This window comes from Mastomys coucha, unplaced genomic scaffold (genome assembly GCF_008632895.1).
Source record: "Mastomys coucha isolate ucsf_1 unplaced genomic scaffold, UCSF_Mcou_1 pScaffold12, whole genome shotgun sequence".
Taxonomy (NCBI): domain Eukaryota; kingdom Metazoa; phylum Chordata; class Mammalia; order Rodentia; family Muridae; genus Mastomys; species Mastomys coucha.
This window is the reverse complement of record NW_022196894.1, coordinates 64206578-64228628: the sequence shown is the minus strand read 5'-3', so window position 1 is coordinate 64228628 and position 22051 is coordinate 64206578. Positions and strand designations below refer to the sequence as shown.

Below are 22051 nucleotides of genomic sequence, written 5' to 3'. Positions count from 1 at the left end.
GACACAAGGAAATATATTGTTGTAATTTCTTTATCTTTTTGATAGTAAGTTAAAATTAGTATAGTTGATGAATTACGTTAGTTGATGAATGCTATCTCATTTCTAGTCTCATAATTTATGAAAGTCTTATTTAAAATTCTCACATAGAGTTTTGAGAGTGGAGTCTTGCTGTCATAAAAGCCAAATGCTGAAACATTTAAAGCATTACAGAGAATATATTCATTTTAAATTATCGAGGATAATATAAATTTGATTTGCCCATCAGAGTAGAAGTGGAATTTTATTGTAAGCCAAGAATATCCATTTGCTACACACAATCTATAAAAATAGCTACATACGACATTTTCCTATAAAAATATTTATTTTTTATTTTATGTATATGAATGCTTTGCCTGTTTGTGTAAGTGTTTACCTGGTAAACACTTTGTGCCAATGGAAATCAGAAGACAGATTCAGATCCCTTAGAACTGGACTTACTGGCGGTTGTTAGCCACCTTGTGAATTCTGAACATTGGCCTTCTTCAAGAACAAGTGCTATTAACATCTGAGCCATTTATTTAGCTCCCTATATATATTTCTTCAAAAATCTTTGGAACACTTGACAGCCAGGCCTTGCAAACAACACAACCTATGCTTCTGAATAAATCCATGATTAAAAACATTCTTCTTTTACTTTTCAATTTGCAATAATTATATGAAGTATCCTATTTATGTATGATTAAGGAAGTTACTTAGTAAATGTATCTTGTTGCAATACTTATGTTAGATCAATCATAAAGGCTAGTATCAATAGTATATGCTTGTAAGAATGACTTCAGGTGTAATATGTCAATCAGTTTTCACCAGGAATAAGAAGAAAATTTGAAAAGAATTTAACAGAGAAACCTACATCAATGCAAATCTAGCATGCAAGAAGGCCATGATGACAAAGCACTTTGTCACTGTTGATAGAAAGGAGTCTCTTACTACTTTTCAACATGAAGATGGCAAAAGACATATGTTATAATGAATGAATGATGATAAATTGATGATAAATAGAAATATAGACATAGATATATGATATATGATAGATACATAGACATATAGATAAATAGATAGATAAATAGATGACAGATAGATAATAGATACATGAATAAACAGATAAATGGATGGATGGATGGATGGATGGATGGATGGATGGATAGATAGATAGATAGATGAGTGTGTGTGTGTTTAAGTGAAAGAAGGAGTTAAGAGAAAGAGGGAAAGACAAAAACAGAGAGAAAGACAGATATTGACTGATAGACAAAAGGCTAATTTCTGATGTGGATCTTGACGATTTCAGTGTGATACCTCACCTCTCAGAATTTTGTAAAACTTTAACAGAGTCTAATACATGGTGCTCATGAGGTAACTCAGACTGTAAGGGCTAAAATGATGGAAAGGATTAAATCATGGTGAGTTTGTGTCTTTTCAGAAAACTAACAGATAACCAACTCAGGAAAAGCTTTTATTGTCTCTTTTCCTCTTCCCTTTCTTACACACACACACATACACACACACATACACAAACACACACACAAATTAGGAATTTTCAAAATCCATGATGTTGATTGTGTTTAAGAATTGAACTTTTGCATGGTTGCCCAGGAAGAATGAATTAAAACTTTGAGGAGAATAACATACACTAGTGTTACCAATCTATTGAATATCTCCTGACCAAAATTAGACAATGACATAAAGTTGCAACATCTTTGAGAAAAAAGTAGCCTTACATGTTTTTAGAAAAAAATGCTAATTGCTCTTCATGTAAATGTAGAATTAAAGTGATAAAATTGTCATATAAATATTTTAGGTCTTTATTCATTGAATAAAAACAACAGTCTGGAACACTGGAGAATTAAAGAGTACAAAAACGGAATGTTTATAACAGAGGCTTGTGAGCAAAGCATATTGAAATAATCCAAAGTAGAATCTTTAGGAGCCATGTATAGCCAGCTTCTGACTTGGTATACATGAAAGAAAGATGTTTGCTGGGGTGTTTTTGTAATGCAGCTGCAAAGGTAGGCAGATTTGCTTAACATGATTGATGACATTGTTTTACCTTTTAGCCTGACAGAATCTGCTTTAAAAACGAGAAACAAAAGCAAAATAAAACAACAGGACTTACAGATATATTGGACGCTGTCCTCCATGCAACAGATGCATAGTGTTTATTCAGTACTCATCTGTGGTGAAAGAATGTGGAGTGCTGTAGTTGTTAGAACAGAGTGAAGGCAGCCCTGTGTTGGAAGAGGAAAGAAAGAGACCATTATCAAACAACACTGGGGGAGACAAAGGTTTGCAAGAGGAGGGAGCGTGTCTGATCATTCACTGTGAAGAGATGATTTTTTCAGACTGAGTTTAAAGTGAAAAACGAAAAAGAATCACTTGCAAGAGTAAAAAGCAATAACAGGATCCCTGATATTCTGCATTGTTATATATCATCCTAGTAAGCAGTAATTGCATTCCTCCTTTCATAATGCCCAGTATTGATATATACATCCTCATTCACATACACACAAAGCCTGTGTATTTGTTGAGAACACATAAAAAGCCATATTTTTTTTTTCAGGTTAGTTTCTCAGTAATTGTCTTCTTGTTTAAGGCTGGTCTGGAACTAGCTAGGAATAACTTACTTAAATGAAAGTATTTGGAAGGTAATAATCAGCATGCATACTAAGGGATACAGCACACCTGCATACCGTGGTTTCATAATTATCTCTCACGTGTACCTCAGCCTGTAAAATAGAATTTGCCCTTGGGATCACTCTGAGTTTTTCTTACTCTTTTGTGTATACTACTATCTATAAAATCCAAGTAAATTTATGTGTACATTTTGCTAAGTTTACCAGAATATTCCCCCTTGATGACAAAACACTAAAAAGTAAGTTCCTCACATCAGTTTCTGGAGTTGTATCAATTTGGAAGTATTGCGTATATGTGCATATGTGCGCTGTGTGTGGTCTATGCATATTTGTGGAAGCCAGCATTGACGTAGCTGTTTTCCTCTCTGATTTTTTATCTTCACTTATATTCTGAAATGGAAAGCTCACTGAACCTGAAACTCGCCATTTTGGCTAGACTGACTGGCTAGTAGTCCCCAAGATTCACCTGGCAGTTCTCTCAAGGTTATGTAGTCATAGAAAAGCCTGGCCTTTTACTCAGTGCTGGGTATGCAAACGCAGACATTGATTCTTGTGCAGTAGGCACTTTATCCACTGAAAAATCTCCCTACCCCTATAGTTGGAGTTTCTTTAAGTAAAATAAACATTTCTTTTATTATTATTATTATTATTATTATTAATAATAATAATAATCATCATCATCATCTCATTTGTTTAAATCTCAAATGATATCCCACTTTCTGATTACCCCTCCACCAACCTCCCTTAGCCTCTCTCCTCCCCCTCCCCTTTGCCTGTATGAAAGTGCTCCCCAACCCACCCACACTCTCCACACCACCGCTCCAGCATACCCCTATGCTGGGGCATCAAACCTCCCCAGGATCAAGAGTCTCCCCTACCATTGCTGTCAGACAATGCCATCGTCTGTGGTATATGTATCTGGAGCCATGGATTCCTCCAGTACACTCTTTGGTTGGTGGTCTAGTCTTTGGGAGAACTGGGTGGTCAGGCCAGCCTATATTGTCCTTCCAGTGGGGTCACAATCCCCCTCCGTTCCTCCAGTCCTTCCCCCAGCTCCCTTATCAGGGTCCCTGTGTCTGATGGTTGGCTCCAAGCATCCACCTCTGCATTGATCAGTTGCTGGCTGGACCTACCAAAGAACTGCCACACCAGGTTCCTGTCAGCAAGCGCCTTTTGAGCACTGCAACAGTGTCAGGTTTGGTATCTGCAGACAGGATGGAAAGAGGAAGGACCTGAGAGGGAGAGAGGAAGAGGAGGAAATAAGGGGGACAGTATTAGGAACTGGAGGAGATATGAGAGAGGTACAGAGGGTCAGGAAATTGAACAAAAATATGTAGCAAGGGGATGAGGAAGTGGGGATAGCCACTGGAAGGTTCCAGACACCAGGGAAATATGAGGCTTCCGGGACCCAGGGTATGACATTAGCCAAAACACGTAGAAAAGGGGGAGACAGAATCTGTTGAGACCTCCTCCAGTAGATAGGCACGGCCCTCGGTTGAAGGATGGGACCGCTCATGGGACCGCCCACCCATCTCAAAGTTTTTAACCAAGAAATGGTCATGCCCACCCATCTCAAAGTTTTTAACCAAGAAATGGTCCTGTCCAAAGGAAGAACAGGGACAAAAATTAGAACAGAGACTGAAGGAAGGGCCAACAGGGGACTGCCCCACCTGGGGATCCATCATGTCTGCAGACACTAAAATATTTCTATTGTCACACCTTTCTAAATGTGTTTTTAAAGGATTAAAATTTAACTAATTTTATGTTAGAGTATTGATAATTTAATTAGTATACAGCTTCAAAGTGATAACATATTATAAAACGGACATCTTCGTGGGAGGCAAAAATGTTAATGAATAACAGTAAACTTTGATTGACTGAAAGGTTGATACTTTTCATACTAAGTCAGATGCCCCATTTAAAGGCTTATTCAAAGAATTCCCTGATAGCAACTGAATGCTTGGTTATTGAAATGAGTTCAGGTATTTTCTGAAGTTGGCAGAGACACCCATTAGTATTTGGTGGATGACCCTGACTTTATTTCAGAAGTGTGTGTTTTGTATTTGATATGTGAATGTCACCTAAGCTATTTGGCTAAATTCAAGGCATCCTGTACAATAGACTGTTAATACCATTTGCAAGTATTCATATAAGTTAGGCAAAAGAGATCTATGATTGCAGTTTTATTTTAAGAGATATGACAAAGTAATAGCCAAATCAAGTTACTTAGTAATAATTTTTTAAATGCTGAGAAAGGAAGGCATAGAAATTGGTACTTTCTAGACATACTATCCTGCTTGCAAACACTGATCTTTTCACCAAACTTTGGACTCCCAACCCTAACTCTTCACTATTTTTGTAATAAGAATTAAAGAGCCCAGCTATGAATCTGGAAGGGCAAAGAAAGGGAAAACACATGAGAATATTTGCAGGAAGAAAAGAAAATGTAAAATAAAATAATCATATTTAATATATTTATGGAAAAAAAAATTCCTTCAAATTCCTTGGCAAGGTGTATGATTTTAAATGAACTCTTTTGTAAAAAAAAAAAAAAAATAAAAAATAAAATAAAAAAATCTTGTCATTCAAGAGACTTTAATGGAAGTTGGAATTCAGAGCCTGTCAGAACACCCAGACAAAACTTTGGCCTTTCTTTTTCCCTTATTCACACCGCATCCTCCTCACTGCCCTACTCCTGGTCACCCCTCCTCCAATCCCTCCCCCATTCCACCTCCACTTCTAATCTGAGTGGGCAGGACCCCCTGGATATCCCCCTACCCTAGCACATCAAATCTCCATTAGGATATAGATGCATCCTCTGTTTCTGAGGCCAGACAAGGCAGCCCAGTTAGAAGAGCAAATTCCATGAACAAACAACACCTTTTGGGATAGCCTCTGCTCCTATCCTAGGGGACCCACATGAAGACGAAGTTGCTTATCTGCTACATATGTGCGAGAAGGCCTAGGTCCAGCCAATGTATGCTCTTTGGTGGGTGGTTCAATTTCTGAGATCCCCAAGGGTCTGAGTTACTTGATTCTGTTGGTTTTCCTGTGGAGTTCCTATCTCATTATTGGCTATAATCCTTCCTTCTATTGTTCCATATGAGTCTCCAAGCTCCATCCACAATTTGGCTGTGGGTAGCTACATCTGTCTGAGTCAGATACTGGGTGGAGCCTCTCAGAGGGCAGCCATGCTAGATTCCTGTCTCCAAACATAACAGAGTATCATTAATAGTATCACGGATTGCTGCTTGCTCATGGGATGGGTCTCAAGTTGGTCTGTCATTGGCTGACCATTTCTTCAGTCTCTGCTCTGTCTTCAATCTCTGCATTTCTTATAGACAGGGTAAGTTTTGGGGTTGAAAGTTTTGCGGATGGGTTGATTTCCCTATTGCTCCACCAGGGTTCCTTCCTGGCCACAGGAGGCAGCTTCCCCAGGCTTCATAACCCCAATGCTGTGAGTCACAGCTAAGGACATCCTTTCTGATTCTTGGGTGCCTCCCCGATTCCAGGTCTCTGTCTCTTCCTGGAGATGTTCCTACCTCCCTACCACTGTCAGTTGCAAATTTCCATTCATTCTCCTGTTTTTTAGTCAGCTCTATTTGTAGATTGTGTTAGACTGAAAGGCAGTTATGAATTCTAACTGTAGATTCTGGCTACCCCAGATCTTCATCTGATATGTTCACTACCCTTCAATCTCTAATACCAATCTTCAACCTAATCAAAGGTTGAATGTATGTGAGTAGGTGGGTTAGTCAGTGTGTATTAAGATGTGTGTTTTCTAAGTAACCTTTGAAGGCCAGATTTGATTATTTTATATTCTATTACTATTTTAGGGTAACTATCACTTCTGAGAAGTTGCTCATTCTGAGTTGGGAGTCTGAATCTTGTATTCATTCACCTTTATGAAGGAATCAGAACCAATGTGTTGGTTTCCCATACCAGCCTCTCTTCTACTTACAAGAAAGTCTGTGATTCTGATAAACCTTCCTTGGTTGGCAGTTAGTGGAAGTAGATGTCTATTACAGCCTTTTGCTGCTATTTCTTTTTAGGATCATTTTTCATAAACAGAGGAACATGATACAGTTTTGGGCACATTGTAGATCTTGAAAACTAAAGAAACAAAGTAAAGCCTGAAGTGTCAAAGTTAGTCATTAAATATTACTGAGAATAAATATTTCAGTACCCTTGCTTATTTTTTCAAGATTTATTTTATGGTTTTCTCATGTATAATTTTTTTTTTTACTGCCTGAGCATGTCATACATTTTTTATCAAATTCACTCCCCCCCCCCCATCTCCTTCAGTTCCAATGCCTCTTGTATGTCCTACCTCAAATTTCTCACCCAAGTTTCTGTGTTCTTTTTTAATCCCATTGAGTCACTCACTATGGTATGTGCATAGTGTAGAAGCATCTACTGAGGCATGTGCAGCCTCTTCAGGGCTGCATTTCTGAATGAAATTGGCTCTCCTTACCCTAGCAGCCATAGGTTGACAGTAGCTTCTGAGATGGGGGTGGGATTTTGTGACTGCTTCTCTCAGCCATGCTGGGATGTTCACTGGTTTGATCTTGTCTGGGTCTTTCACATGCAGTCACAACTGCTGTGAGTTCATGTGTTCAGTGGCCCTGTCAAGTCCAGTAAATACAGTTTTCCTGAAAAGAAGAAGAAGGAAAAAAAAACATAATATGACTGACTGGCTCACAATATGCTTAGAAAATTTCTGGCTGGTTTTATTTGTTTTTGAATTAAAAAGAAAAAATAAATAAATAAAGTTATTCCTACCACTTCCAAAATCTGTCTAGAAATTTTTAAATTTCTAAGTAGGTAAAAATGGCCATTTTATTTTATTTTTTTTATTTTTTATTTTTTTGGTTTTACAAGACAGGATTTCTCTGTATAGCCCTGGCTGTCCTGGAACTCACTCTGTAGACCAGTTTGGCCTTGAACTCAGAAATCCTCTTGCCTCTGCCTCCCAAGTGCTGGGATTAAAGGTGTGTGCCACCACTGCCTGGCAGCCATTTTATTCTTATGTCCCGTAATGTCCTGTAATACGTATAGCAAAATTGTTAAGCGTTTCATTATAACCAAATCCTGTCCAAAAAGACATGGGAGAAAGAGTAAGATTTTCTTCATTTTGATGCAAATTTTGTAACAACTAGGCATCCTCAGAAGCCTGTGTCTTGCTTAAAGTCTCCTCTCTGGTTTCTCCCCTTTTGTTCTTGGCAAGGTGAATTATGTGATGTAGTCTACCCTTGGGGCTACATTTTCTGAGTCACAGCAAACTGTCAATTGAGGTAATTTTTTTTTTTTTTTATGAATTGTAGAAGAAAAGAAGTAGCTGTGTCTATGTGCGGAAAATTACTAGAATTTGAGTCAGATACTTCAGAGAATGCTCATGAATAAGCTGACTGGAAACATAGACTTATATGTTTTAGAAACTTAGTTTTATTACCTAAACATATTGTAAAGAGAAAAAAGAGTTTGGGAGATGAGACAAGAGAGTGATTCAAATGTTGATGGAGAATTCCAAATTTTATCTTTTGACTTTTTGAGAAATTCCTCAGTCACTGATGAGGACCAGCCTCAGCTAGAACCTGATTCCTGACAGAATCTAGAGTATTTAGAAACTTCAAAAACAAACAACTTGAAATCAAATCGTGGGTCCAAGCTGGCATCCTATGTTATGCAGCAGATAGCTCCTAAGACAGTTCTCTGTAGATAGCTCTTGGCTCTGTGGTTGTTTGAGAAACTATTTTAAAGTGCTCTATTCTTCTCTGCTTTAGAAAGCTGTTTTTGTTTTTGTTTTTGTTTTTCTGGCAAGAGGTGCACCAATACAGATGCGGATGTACACAGCAAAACATTGGACTGAGCACGGGAACCCCAATAGGGAAGTTTGAGCAAGAACTGTAGGAGCAAAAGGGGTTTGCAACCCCATAGGAAGAACAACAATATCAACCAACCAGACCTCCCAGAGTTCCCAAGGTCTAAACCACCAACCAAAGAGTACACATAGAGGGACCCATGACTCCAGCTGCATATGTAGCAGAGGATGGCCTTATCTGGCATTAATGAGAAGGGAGCCGCTTAGTCCTATGGAGTCTTAATGACTCAGGGTAGGGGAATGCTAAGCAGCTGAGGCAGGATCAATGAGGAGGGAGGACAGGATAGGGGACTGTGGAGGGGAAACTGGGAAGGGAGATAACATTTGAAATGTAAATAAATAAAGTAACCAACAAAAATAAAAATAAATAAATAAACAAATAAATTTATATTCTGTTAGAGACAGCTCTCTCTGAGAGAGCTCTGCTAGTAAAAATTCTAAAAGCTCTCAGGATAGCTCATGGGTTTTCAGACCAAAGTCAGAATAGCTGTTATTAAAAAAAAAAAAAAAAATTCTGGGATCTTCCAACCAAGTCAGAAAATTTCTGTTAGAAAAATTCTAAAAGTAATTCTTAGGTTTTTTAATCAAAATCAGAAAGCCAGAAAAAAAATCTAAAATAGCTATGTTCGGTCTTCAGACAGTTTTCTCTGGATAATGAAAGACCCCTATAGCTGGGGAGACCCTCACTCAAGTCTCGGGATAACGCGACCACCCAATAACTCATGAAAGACCGACCTTGCTGCAATCACATGAGGTTTATACAGGCCAGACCTGGGTCGAACTCATAGCCTGGCAGGCCAGAGGGGTTCGACCACGAGCACAAGGAGTAAGGGGTATTTAAAGGGAAAAATCACAAACTAGGGGGGGTGAAGAGGTTACCAAGGAAACATAACAAGAGAACAGTGAAAAATCCTAAAGAGACCCAGCCCCTATTTGAGTCAGGGTCATAAGGAAAACGTCCTACACACTCATTATGCACAAGAATGTGGTCTGGTCAATGTTATTCACTTTATGGCTAACCATTCCCTAGAATCACCCAGATGCCTCATATCCTGCTTTTTGTTCTTCGACCTAACTAGGGGGAGCCTTTGTGGCCAACAGGTTTCTGAAACTGGCTAGTCTACATTCTTGGCTCGTTACAGAGACCTTCTATGTCCTTTGAGTAAAGGTTATACAGTATACATACATTTCTACTAATACATTTCCCTTTTCATTAGCATGCTTTTCCCCAAATTTCTAAATCTTCCAGTCTTTCAATAGATGCTAGAAAACATTCTAAAAGCTGTGTCATCTCTCTTAAGTAATTCTTGGGATTCCTGACCTCAGAAATCCTGTTACAAAATATTCTTGAAGAGCTGTATTCACTCTCCAAAGATCTTCAGATAGCTCAGCTTTCTCTGGAGAAAAATTCCAAAATAAAACTGCTTTCACTTTTTTCTAGCTTGCCTCATGCAGACCAAAAGCCCAGTTCTTTTTATTTACCTTTCAATTCAGTCCTTTATTCCAGGTTCCCCTTAACCCTGCCAAGAATCACCATATTAGCCCTTTGACTCTTAGGAGACAGCAAGCAAGCACATTTTTTTTCTTTTTCTTTCTTTCTTTTTTTTTTTTTTTTAGACAGTGCAAAAGAATCCAGAGATCTGCCTGCCTCTGTTAAGCACAGAGGATCAACTATCTAGGTGGGACGCTGCCCTGAAATTCTCATTTTTACCACATTTGGGCCTAACCTTACTATGTTCCAGGCTAACCTTGAACTCAGTAAATCTCCCTTTGGATCTGCCTGCCTTTGTATTTCTGACAAGCTGACTCACACCATGACTGCCTCTCTTCCTTTAGATCTGTGAAGCTCCTTATACGATTCATATTGCATTCTTATTTTTGCAGAGTTAAGAAGTTATGTATTTTCAAACTCATGACTATAGAGTTCTTTTCCACAGCCTCAAGGGCTGTACTGAAGATTTCAGAGTATGCCATTTGCTGAGACATTAGCCACACTTTCTCCCCACCCCCACCCCAGGCTCTTGTTGACTCTGATTATTATGGAGTCATCAACATTAACATAGAGGACATTCCTTGAAGAAGGAATATAAAAATATGTACATTATTATACCAACATGCGCCTATGCCCACAGCAGCTTGCAACACTTGAGGAGGCCCATGCCCTGTTGGCCTTGTCCCAGGGGCAGGAGCCATGTCATTCCACCCCCACCAAAGCAGTGCTGGACCCTGAAAGTAACTCTTCAAAAGATGGTTTAGTATACTTTCTTTTCTGAGCTGTGGTACTTCTTTCACATACAATAACTTAATATACCGAATGGAAGTTTTCTTCCATTTCACCAGGGTGTACAAATAATTTAAAGCACTGCAGATCAACAGATGGAAAAGTATACCATTGATTTGCTTCATGTGCTCTTAATTACTGCGAGTATGATATTGGCTTGACAGTGATCACTTAGAGACAAAGGGAAACAGAAAAACAATAACGAGCGGGAATATCTACATAAACTGGGTTTTTTATTTTTTTGTTGTTGTTGTTGGCAGTGGTGGTTGCACAGAGTACAGAGATCCGTAAATTAGTACCAGGTTGGGTAGTGTCACATAATTTGCTGGTAGGAGCACAGCAGAGCAGCTTGTAAGAACAGATGAGCCCAGACACACATGAAGCAATGAGTATAAATCAGAGAAACTTAATTTAGCATTGGACATTTAGATGACGGTCAGTGATGCTGAACATTGCCGTACCCCCATGCACAGAGGAGACACAAAAAAATATTTGCTGATGCTAATTATGAACTCAACAAGAAATATGACTAGCATTGACTTTTCTCCTCATAGGCCATTCTTCACAGAAAATATAAGGATGTTCCCCATTCCAAGCAAAAGATTCACTGAGCAGATTATTTTCACCAATTTCAAATACTTGAAATTATTTTGTTTATTTCCAACACAGAGGTAAATTTACTTACATGTGTATCCTGTTTCCTCTATGATCCCTCATGTGTGCCTATTGTTGATAACTCCCTACTTACTTTTGTTTTTTATTAAAAATGAAGTCTCAAATAATATTGCTACATAAGACTGAGCTTTCCCGGACAGGACTAAAAGGAACCCTGATGAATCCTGCTAGTACATTACCAATCTCACTTGAAGTTGTCACAATCACGGGAATGCCTCTCCATCAAGAGAAACACAAATACAAATATACCTTTAAGCACAGCATCCTTGACAAGAGTGGAAGACAGACAAAAAAAAAACAGATACCTTATTTATATAACATAGCTTCATGCCTCAAGACTTCCTCGTTTTATCTACTTTAATGAGAGTAGGTAACACTGTTATCCATGTATCTCAGGTTATAATTTAGGATAGAATCTCAGTTGCTATCAGACTTTGCATTAGTACATAAAAACAGGCAGATTGCATTGTTTCTGAAGTAATGGCTTTACTATATAATTGGTGCTCTGGTATGCTTCTTTTGGTTGTAGAGCTTTTCTTCTCAGAAAATAATAGGACCTGTCTTCTAGCCTTGAAAATAGTCAGTAGTTCCTAGGTAGTCGTTTTGTGCCTCATCCCAGGTTTCCTAGATCATGTTTCTTTAAGCCACTTAAAACTTTGATACATTGTTCTGGCTGTTTTGTGCCTCATCCCAGGTTTCCTAGATCATGTTTCTTTAAGCCACTTAAAACTTTGATACATTGTTCTGGTTTGATTTCTCTTGCTATCATGAACATCAAGACCAAAAGCAAATTTTGTGATTGGAAAAAATGGGGCATTTGACTCGCAGGTTAGAGTTCATCATTGAATAGAGCACTCCAGTAACCTGGAGGCAGAAATGAATTACAGACTACCAGGAGGGAGTCCTGCTGACTGGCTTGCTTCCTGTCAGATCTGCTATCTTTCTGATAACCAGATCCATCTTTGCAGTAAGTATTGGCACCACACTCAGTAAGCTAGGCTTCTTCCATCTTTCAAAACAACAGCAACAGCAAAAACAACTCTGTAGGCAGAATCACTGGCAGATCTGGGGGAAGCAGTTTCTCTCCTGAGAGCCTCACCTCCCAAGGATATAAAATTGATAACCAAGCTTACCTACCATAGACATAACAAAAACGTGAAGAGAATTAGAAGGCTTAATATTCTAAGGTAGGGATCAAATGAAGTAGAAAGATAGTAGTATAGTTCATACATCAGAAAAAAGCATTGTCTTTGTACCTGACCCCTTGGAGATAATAAAGCTTGCCCTTTCTGTACTTTGACAGTCATTCCTTAGCATTTAAGGAAGAGAAATCAAAGAGAATTCTCATGCTCCCAATACAAGCTCTGCAATAAAAAAAAATTCTTTGAGAATGAAAGATTTAGATTATATTTTTATGATAAATAAGTTCAAGCAGCACACATAGAGACTTAAATAATAATATAAACCTTTATGAAATCAACACTTAATGATTTACTGTCTATAAAGTATTCAAAAGGTCTTTAGTGTTCTCTGAGAGTTTTCATAACTTTATTATTATATAAAGTATTCATCCACCATAACTTATACCATATAGAAATACAAAGTTTCTTAACCCTGACCACGCTGAAAGAAGTGGGTTTTTTTTTTTTTAAATACAAAATAGCAATGTTGGGAAAATGTTCAAATCAATACACTAGTTGTTCTGTTCAAATCCCTTTGCTATTAATGAGATTTGAAGAAGACCTTTCAAAGTGGCTTACACTGAATTCTTTCTGTCTGCATCCTAAAAACAAGGATACTGATTTTGTCTCTTAGAAAAATCATCTTATCTGAGATTTATAATCCACCCAATTGTGCACTCAGCAGCATTTATTCCATACAAAATTTTGGACTTCAGTGTAAAGGAAACGTAAGTATTTGTCCACTACATCTGTGTGAGTCACAAACAACTCTCAGACATGAACTTTTAGCACCTTAGCATAGTTCTGGAATGGAGCTTCTGCATAATTCATCACAGAGAGCATGAGGTATTCCGAAGTCACCATTCATTCACAGATATTCTGCAGGGTGAACAGCACAGGGAAATATCCCTTCTCTATACATAACTTACACGAAGCAACGGAAATGCTTCTGAATCATAATAAAATTACTTTCATCCATTTATAACTATGTGAAGAAATTTTAAAAATTATATACTGAATTACATAAAAATAGAGTTTCTTATCATATTTTATTATTTTCATTTTTGTGTTTCACTCAAAAGCAATTAATGGTAGTTATAACCAAATTTCTTTTTTTACATGTTCTAAAAATACTCAATACATTAATATTCAAGAAACCCTGTAAAACAGTGTAAGAAACATGTTAGAATTGTTAATAGGTTTTTTATCTGATTCTCTCCTACACCAAGCCAACTTGCTACTTCATGAAAAATAGAAAATTGGTTTATATCATGCGCAACTTCTGCAGGCAATATATTTTTTATTATCAGTGTTGTTGCCTTTGGCCATTTCCTTTAGTTAGAATCTGTAAAAGGGAGGAGAGAAAGGGACTGCTAGGATCCACAGCAGGAACTATGGGAAGGATCCTTGACCCTCCCTACTCTCCCAGCTGGGCAGATTGTGCAACTGAAGTAGCATTGATTGGAATTTTCTTTTTCTCTCTTTTGGCCATGAAAATAAATAGAAATTCCTTTTCTAGAGTCTAAACCACAGTTTAAATTTCCACTTAAAACTAATGAGCCCCTCAAGGGGTAAGATCTCCTGTATCAATACCCAAATACATTGCTATATCATGATTATAAATAATACAGACTTCAACTTAAATGTAATATAAATAGTATACTTCATTATTTAGAGAAGAGTCACAAGAAAAATGTTTGTATATGTTTGATGAAGGTACATATTTTTTTATGTACAGTTGGTTTAATCTGGGAATATTGAGCCTGTGGATACAGCAGGGTAAGATACAGAGATTGCTAAATGATAGATGATGATGATGATGATGATGATGATGATGATGATGATGATGATGGTAATGGTACTGGTGGTGATACATTAGATAAATAGATGAGAGATAGGCATATAGGTAGATAGATAGACAGGTAGATAGATAGATAGATAGATAGATAGATAGATAGATAGATAGATGATATATGGGAGAGATATGGATAGATAGATAGATTGATTGATTGATTGATTGATGATAGACAGGTAGATAGAGTAGAGATAGACAGATACATAGATAGATAAATAATAAACAGAATATATAATATACAGATACATAATTAATTGATACATGGTAACAGATAAGAAAATTGGAAAACATCCTAAGCAAAAACATTTAATCCCAATAATAAAGCATGTTACTGTACACAAACACATATAAAGAAGAACATTTACAATATAAAATAAGTTAGAATACATAATGAAAATATACTCTTCCCTCTGTTTATGAGTTAAAATCTTTTGCCATCTTCCACACAGATGAAGCTGAATGTCCTATGGAATTGGGTCTCAAGTATCTTGTCATCTTCAATAGTTTTGCATTGGAAAAAATAGTCACAAAGATGGAAAATATAATGATCTTAGTTTATATGGCCGAGAAAATAGCTAGAATTTTAAAAAAATGAAGTAAGTATATTAATACATATAAACAACATAAGAATTAAAAATGAAAAGATTCATTCAGAAGAATTTACATTTGCTGTAGAGTAGGCCATTAATCCACCATTCAAAAGGCAAAGGCAGGTGAATTTCTGTGAGATTGAGGTCAGTGTGATCTATACAGCAAATTAAAAGAATCAATAAAAGTTGCTCAAGAACTAGGCAGGATTCTTAAGCAAAAGACACCAAGACAAATATTTGAATCCCTAAGCAATTATGTTGGTGGGATATATGTATTAGCTGACTTTTCCAGGAACTTTGGAACTCTGGATGACTTTGCAAGGAGGTCCTCTGCTCAGGTACCAGGGAGAGACTATGGCAAGGTATGTTTCTCTGAATCACATAGGGAGTGCAGCTAAAATGTGGAAGTAGACTAAGGAATCCTTGGGCCTGAAGGAGAAGCTTGTCTGCTCACATTTTCTTAGAGGGGACAAGTTTAGGGCATACACAGTTGGCTTTGTGGAAACACTGAATGAAAGAAATGGTTCATCTTATTTGGTCCGGGTGGTTGTGGAGATAACTAGGATGTAACTTAAGCAGAGTGGAAGTCCTTTACATAGCTAAAGAGTAAGAACACAATGATCAAAAAAACACAAAGATCATATAAGTCTACAATATGAAATTCCCATTGCTTCAAGAAGGTAGGAAGGCATATTTTTGAAAGCCTGATGGTAGCCGGCTACAACCTCCACCCACGTGAAGCTGTCCATGTCAACACACCTTATCTTCTCATTTATTTTTGCAAAATATTTTGCTTTCTGCTCATTTAAGGTTTACCAGCTTTACAGAAAAAAATAGTTCTCAAGATTACTTTCAGGGATCATTTTTATAGTTCGTTACTAGAGAAATTTCTCTGACTGTGTAGAGCACCCGAAACCACGAGGACGAGACATAGCGCCCCCTCCTGAGCATGAAGCCAGCTCTAGGTGCTGCTTCAGTGCAGCTGCCTCTTGCCATTGATGATCGTTCTTCTCTCCCTCGGGAAGGTTAGAGGGAGGGGTCGCAGAAAACAAAAAATAGTTCTCACTATGCCCTTCTACTTTCCTCTAAAGCACTTGGAAGATTAAAGCCACAAATGAGAAACCCTGCTTCTCAAAGCAAAAACCTCTATCTTGTTTGTAGTTAGAAACTACTATGCAGAAAGTGATTCAGGCTTCATTTATTTACTCGCCCATACTAATTATTCATAAAATAATTTATAACAAGGGGCTCACATGGTGCATTCTTCTTTATTTGTGTGGGAGTTATTCGGAGCCATCTTATTTAACTGATGTATGACATACTTACAGTGCTATAACTGGTTGGAAATGATTTCCTCTTAACCTATACAAAGGTAGCTTTGTATTAATCTCCCTTCTAGGAACTAGTTGGTGGAAGTTCATGATTTATTGCCATCTTGCCAACTGATTGAGAGAGAGGAAAGTATCTCTTCATTCAACTGTGTCTTGCTGGCATGACTTCTTATAGTACTTATCAAGTCTGTGATGTGGCCATTTCTCATTCTGACCATTACACAACTCTTCCTTGATCTTTCTGCTATAAAAGCTCACTCGGCTAATCAGTTGCCAATCTGCAGCTGCCACAATGATCCTTGACTCTCATTGACTTGACTGTGATTCTTTTCTCATTTATATCTTCCAATGACTTCATAATCTAAACGTCAGACTGGAAAATGTCAGGACCTGTTCCAATCTTTTCATCCAAGTGATCTACATTTGTTCTCTCTTCATTCTTACACAAAACTTTCTCATGAATGTTACCTGGAAATGGCACTCACCGTATCCCACTGTTATAAACAGTTGGCTTTGCTTGCTTTTCAATTTTGGGAAATATTCTCTCCTTTTGTAATACTGTGATGGTTATTTTTTTATAATTATATAATCTATGAAAAATAGGAGGCAATAATAAAATAAGAAAAGGATGTTACCTGGAAATGAAATCTAGAGTAGATTTCTTTTTCTTATTTATAAAATCTATTTTATAATTTGTGGGTGCGTGGGTAGGGGAGCACCCTCTCAGAGGCAAAGGGGAGAGGGGATGGGTGAAGTACTCTTAGAGGGGTAGAGAAGAGGACAGAGAAGGGGGGCAACATTTGGAATGTTAATAAGTAAAACAATTAAAAAATGTAATCCTAGTTGTATATGTAGTTTGTATTATATATATATATGTATACACATGATATATTCATATATGTATATGTATATACATGATAAGAAATTAACAGGAACTAAAAGTCTTTAAAACAAACATTTTTTTTTCCTCCAGAGGAAAGACAACAGTTCATGGGATACACTATTGGAAAACTTCCAAAGGGGAAAATGGGAAAGAAGATAACATTTGAAATGTAAATAAATAAAATATCCAATAAAAAAGTAAAAGATTATAGATATGGAGCTAGAGAGGTGGCCCAATGGATAAAGTGCTTGCCTGGCACATGTCAGGATAAGAGCTTGGATTCCACCTCCTCCATAATAAAACCCTGTAGTCATGGTACTCTGTGACCTAGGACAGAGGCAAGTTAGGCAAAAATACTATGGAAATATGCTTCAGAGATGCACTAGCTGATAGATGAGATTTTGGTTCAGTGAGAACTGACTGAGAAATAAAGTTGGATGTCGTGAATAAAAAGCACTAGCCTTGTGCCTCTGGCATCCCTACCCTTCCATGCAAATGTGTACATGCACATGCATGTACAACACATCCATCATATGTACATTTGTCTGTACAAAGATAAACAAAAAAAATCATTCACTTTAAAGAATTATTGGTAAGAAGTGTTATATAAAGTGTTATAGTTGTTGTTGGATAACCAAATTTTAATTTAGCATTTGGAAGGATCAGCAAGGTACCTTGTTCTATATGACACACTTAAGTCTTTAATTCTTTATTCATTAACAGATACCACCATGCCAGGAGCAGGATCACTCCCAGAAAGGAATGTGGAAAACACAGTTGTTCCTTCTGATGTAATTACTACATGATCCTAAGTGATTAATAATCACTACACGTTTGTGTAACAAAAGAATTATTAGATCCCTTGCAATTTAATTATCTCCTTTTATGTCCACAGCAATGCTGGGAAGTTCCTAACATAATCATTCTGTTTACTAATGGACAAACTGAGACCAATGAAGTTAAGTGATACAGTAAGGTGGGACAGTTAGCAGATATTAAATCTGTGTACTTCCAGCACATTGTCTGAGTATTTTCTTCTTATATATGTTTTTATTAGTATTACTATCATTATCTTATAAAGTCTGTGGTGGTTTTGTATGTGAAATAGTGTATACATGAAATAGTGTGTACATGTATGCATGTATAATATGTGTGTGTATATGTTACACACATGATGTGGCACATCCATTATACAATGTATATGTGAAAGTGAGAATAACTTTAAGGAGTCAATTCTCTCCTTTAGAGTGGGTTCTGGGATCAAACTGAAATCATCAGATTTACACTGATCCTTTCTTTTCTGCCTAGTAAATGCTATAAAATTAAGCTTTTTTCAGAGTTAACAGAGAATTCAGAAAGCTCAGTTCTTAACATTTATAATATTTTTGGATACTGGGTATTGTTCTTGCAATGAATGCAGGAAATATCCTTTCTAAGCCTTCACAAAGAAATAATGCTCTTGAATACTGAATGCCTCTTCAGTTCATAACTATTTAGTTTGATGCCCCGTGACAATTACAGTTGAAAGGAGTCCTAAATGTTTGCATCTTTTGTGAATGATCTACTTGGATGCTATTAAGATTTTTAAAATATAGTCTTAAAATCCAGAGCTTTTCAAGTCGTAACCTGGGGGCTCATAATGTTGTCTGTCTGTGTTATAACTATTTTCAGTTCTTATCGAAAATCCATTTATTTTCAATTTTTATATTGAATCATCAGAGTCTCAATTATACTGAGGTTTGCTGTAGTGTTCCAATGTTCAATCTTAACTATTGTGTACTACATCTGACAATATTTTGCTCATTAATTTAATTGTGGTTTTGTTTACTGTGTATGAGTATGTGTGTGTGTGTGTGTGTGTGTGTGTGTGTGTGTGTGCGTGTGTGTGACAAGATCATATGTAGCACAGGTTAATACTCAGGCATCTTCCCCCACTAACCTTAGTGATGAGATTAGAGGCATGTGCCAGTGTGCTATGTTAATCCATTTGTATCTTTAGTTCTCAACAGCTTTTCATTTTTCCTCAACTCCTTTTCCCTCCTATCAGTGCAACTAATTGATTCCAAGTAGTATGTGTGTGTGTGTGTGTGTGTGTGTGTGTGTGTGTGTGTGTGTTATGTGTGTGTATGCATATGCATGCTATAGGTTGAATCCAGGTTGAATCCAGGTTCTCACATATATTAATCATAATCTCTGACACTGGGCTCTGGCATCACCACTTCTACTGAGATTTTACATTTCAAAATGTATTTTTATGGTTTCTGAGATAGTTCTTTCTTTCCCTTTCTTTCTTTCTTTCTTTCTTTCTTTCTTTCTTTCTTTCTTTCTTTCTTTTTCTTTCTTTCTTTCTTTCTTTCTTTCTTTCTTTCTTTCTTTCTTTCTTTCTTTCTTTCTTTCTTTCCCCTCAGCATTTATCCTGTTATCTTACATTGATGTGTTTTTATGTTCATGTGTCTCTTACTCATACATTTCAACCTTATATTTACATTTAGACTCTGTTGTTTGCAGTCTACTGAGTATATTACTAAGAGAATCTCATAATTATTCATGTCAAAGTTGCTTCCTATACTTTTCTTCTGCTTATTTCTTCATAAACTAAGGGATTTGTCTTCTGTTTGTATTTTCCAATGAAGTGCTAAGATTTTATGGATTCTACCCCTCATCAGTATTATGATTAATTGTGTGATCCATATATCAAAGTGAGAGAGCAAGTAACAGGTACAACTTCTGTTCAAACCCTGGTTCCTGGGTAGTTGCAGCTTATTTATATATATTAGGACAAGACACAATTTTTCTGTAACCAGTTTCCTTTGGTGTATTCTTCTGAATAGATATGGTATAAAAACAAAAATAATATCCAATCTAGAAGAATAATACCTAAATTAATTATCTATATTTTAAAATCCATTGCTATTTTCTGTAAATTGCTGTACAGAATGCATCTAGAGCATACACATTCTAGGTAGGATACAATGCTAGACAGTGACTCTAAGAGAAAATTTGATATTGTATAAGAAGCAGATGCAAACTGGATTGTCCCAAGAAAACTGAAGTATACTCATTCAACTCCTAAGGCATAACAGTGGATATAAGAAAGACTCATATTCAAGAATGACATTGATGCCCCATATTGCTCTGCTCCTTGCTAATTACTGAGGAGTAAGATTGTGGACACTCTGTTTTAACAGTGGCAAATGCTTGTCATATTCAGAGTAAAGAAAATGTTCATTAGTGTTTCCATTCTGTGATGAAAGAAATTTATTTTCACAATTACACGAGAAGAGACAAACAGCTCATATTGCAGTATATTTCTCTTAATCTTTTAGATTGTAGCCATTTTCCTAAAATTCTTGTGCTATACTAACAAATGTCATCTACTGTTGGTGACATTTCTTTTTTTCTCTGTCTTCATATTAGCTTCTTTGAATACTAGAAGAAAGTGAACCAGATTGCTATAGCCAAATTTTATTTAAATTTCCATTTCTACTCTACTCTCTCAAATAATATGCATCCTTAATCATGTGTTGAAATCTAGTCCACATTACATTTTAATGGATTGCATTTAATACATATGTATTGACTATTGTCCATCCCTCTTTGTCATAGATTAGTAACCCTTACAGGACATTAAATAACAAATTGATTCAATAAATATTTATAGTGAATTATTACTAAAGGACTATAATTTCTGAACTTGTTTTGAATGTTTTCAACATTACCCCACAGAGTCCCTACAAGATACCTCCCTGTAGTAAAAATATATACTCTAAAGTAAGCAGTTCTTACTATCATACTTGCTTCTGTAAATAAGCAATGAAATGAACTCTGTTATCGAATATATTACCCAATGAACCTAGAATTCTACCTCCTAACTTCTTAATGGATAAATATCAGTACCAAACAATGAGATAGTATTTCTAATATATTTAGAATCTGGGTGGCTGCCTTATCAACTTTTAGTAAATATATAAAACCTGTGAAGCAAAAGAAGCTATCAAGATGTAAATTTACACCTTTACCATAGTAATTTACTGTTAAAGCAATGTTTTTATACAGGAAAATCCCTGCTAATTTTTATTGAGAGTTAGAAAACAAATTACATAGTGGCAAGAACAAACTTCACTCATAAAAATTCCCCCTGTCCTTGAACCTATGGGTAGCTTAAATATTCTTTAGCAGGTTATAATTGGAAATGGTATTTTGTACATAATTTCAAATCTTTTGCCTAACTTTGTCTTTGTACAGCTACATAAACCAGGAAGTAAATTGCTATATTTGTTGACATTGTTGCCTAAGATACATTTTATTATGGACTGGAGAATCGTGTTCCCTTTGTACTCTGTCTTATATGGAGAAGCTTCCATGGTAACACTTAATAAGGTTCTTATTCATTGCTTTATTCAAAGTTCATTAATAAGATTTTTAGGTTGTATGGACATGTGTAAAATAACTTGTATCACTAAGTGCATAGATCTCCTTAATGTGCCATTTAAACCAGTAAACCATCATTATTGAAAAATGTACCTAAGATGAGAAAACTGTAGTTACAAAATAGAATATAAAACTGGTAGCACGTGGGATTGTTGAAAAAAAGTCTTTTATTGTTGCTAGCTGGGAGCAGCATCTATTAAAGAAAACCTTGTGTATTCAATGATAAACAGATACACCATCAGGAATTTGTTACATATATATATATATATATATATAT

At 36.4% G+C, this 22051-nt stretch overlaps 1 protein-coding gene and 1 non-coding gene across 5 annotated transcripts in view; both read left to right on the top strand.

The window, feature by feature from the left end:
- The window catches only part of Cadm2 (cell adhesion molecule 2), a 941141-nt gene that overhangs the window by 657052 nt on the left and 262038 nt on the right, over positions 1–22051 (top strand). The window lies entirely within an intron of this gene.
- LOC116086768 lies at positions 15972–16174 on the top strand. Its single transcript, XR_004117113.1, has one exon. It is a non-coding gene; the product is annotated as a small nucleolar RNA U3 (small nucleolar RNA).